We start from the raw sequence: 2,210 nt of genomic DNA, 5'->3' as shown, positions 1-2,210 counted from the left end.
TTTCAAAACCCTTTGATTAAAAAAAAATCAAACGAGAGGAGGAAAATGACCCTCCAAAATCAAAGACAATGTCTTGATTCAAATTTTAAGTATTTGCATTTTATTTGAAATTCAAATTCCTTTTCATTTTAAAGTTATTGCAAAAAATAATTTTTTTTAAAAAGTATTTTTTTGGTTTTGAAAATATGTTCATGTTTTAGACAATTTTATTCTGAAAATTTTGATATATAAAATGTCTATATAAAATATTCTCTCTTTTTCATTTATACGTTTTTCTTCTTTGTTTTAAAAAAATTGTTCGTTCGCAAAAAAATAAAATAAAATAATAAAATACAAAGGCCACGGCTGGCCGTAACGGCTCATGTGGCTGGCCAAAGTCTTTCAGCCCATGTGACACTTCTTCTCTCTTTTTTCTATTTTCTCCTCTTTACGTATATGTTTAGTCCCACATTGCCTATCTATGGATCATTAGACCTCCCTTCCACCTATAAATATAGATCCATAGGAGCATCCAAAAATCATCTATTTCGGATTAAATCAATCTTTTGGTTTAACTAGATTTATTAAATAAAAATATTTTTTTCTTCTCTTCTGCGGGATTTCCCGAAGTCGTCTCCTCATTGGAATTAATTCTTACTCTGCATTCTAAAGGTATTTCTCTTCGTATTTTTTGATACTCCCGTAGTTTATTATTTCTAGACTAGTATTCCTACACTAGTATACGGTAGAGTAATTGGATATATTAATTACTCTTCGTATTTCCACATTAGTACTAGAATTCTTTTAGACGTAGCACTTTTATTCCGTAAAACACCTTGGCCCTGATTTTTCAAATAGCCATAACTTTTTACTCGTTTATCCGAATTATATGAAACCAACGCCTAGAGTTTCGACTTGATCCCACCTATCCTGTGAACCTAACATATCAACTTTTTGAAATTTTCAAATTTCGAAATTTGTTCATATTCATATTCAAACTTCTTTTGATCATATCTTTTTATCCGTAGCTCCGTTTTAGATGAATTCAATTGCGTCGGATTCGTATCAAAGTAATATTCCCGTTTGTATCATTAGTTTTAAATTTTCAACTTATAATTTTTATCAAATCAGATTTATCTATTAGTGCCCAAAAGTGTTCACATCGTTCTAAGTCGATTCAATGTTATATTGAAGTATTTGTATCTTTTGATCCGCTATTTCAAATCTAGTAATTCTTTTTTCTACACGCTTATATTGATCTACTATATCCAATAGCATCATTAGTTTCGACCTTTGAACCTTACAAATTTGAGCGATTCAAATTTGTATTCGAACATTCATTTGATCTTATCTTGCAAATCGTACCACCTTTTCAATTGATTCATTTCACCCCTAAACACTCATGTCACATATTTTCGTACATAACCATCGTACTTCAGTTCAACTTCTCTTGACCTTTTTAATGCAAATTTAATTCATACTTCAATTCGCTATAACTTGCGTTGTAGTGCTCCATTTCAAGAAATTCTTTCCACAAATAAATTCTTATGTTTTATACTATTTGTCAAACCACATTCATGTTGTTCTCCCAATATCTTTGATGTATGCAAGTCGAGCTTATATAGCAATGGTTCCTCGTCCATTAACTCTTTTGATCTCATTCATGCACCTTCACTTTACAACACACTTAGGACCTTTTTATTAAACCTTAGTACGTTGTTATTTTGCACCAAGACATGCTTTGTACTTATGTTCTCTTGGTTCTTCCTCTTTGGCATGAATGTTTATTGAATGCTATTTGTTTACGCAAGATTGCTCGGAGTGTGGCGGGTAGAATTATCAGGATTATGAGAGAGACTATCTTCATCAAGTAATACCAGGCAAGTCATTTGATCATGTATCACCTATGTTTTATGCATCGTAGTTCTACCATCCTATGCCCAATTGCATGCTGAGTAGGTACTTGGAAATTATGGTTACATAATGTAGTATCATGTGGTAGGCCCCCAACAACCCCGTTACTTGGCCCGGGACGACAAATTTCATATTGCTATGCTTGAGTAGACGGGATTCTGGTTGAGAGTTTACCACGAGTGATGCGAGAATAATTTAATAACCAAGACCTCGTGATGCAATGCAACTCTGGGTGAAGGATGGTTGATCGGCTCCCTGGAGAAACCAGTGGATGACCCGGGGTGCTGGAGACGGCCATGACATCCTGCAGAAAGCTT

The sequence above is a fragment of the Hordeum vulgare genome, chromosome 4H (genome assembly GCF_904849725.1).
Source record: "Hordeum vulgare subsp. vulgare chromosome 4H, MorexV3_pseudomolecules_assembly, whole genome shotgun sequence".
Lineage (NCBI taxonomy): Eukaryota > Viridiplantae > Streptophyta > Magnoliopsida > Poales > Poaceae > Hordeum > Hordeum vulgare.
The sequence above is the reverse complement of the archived record's forward strand: the minus strand, read 5'-3'. Positions refer to the sequence as shown.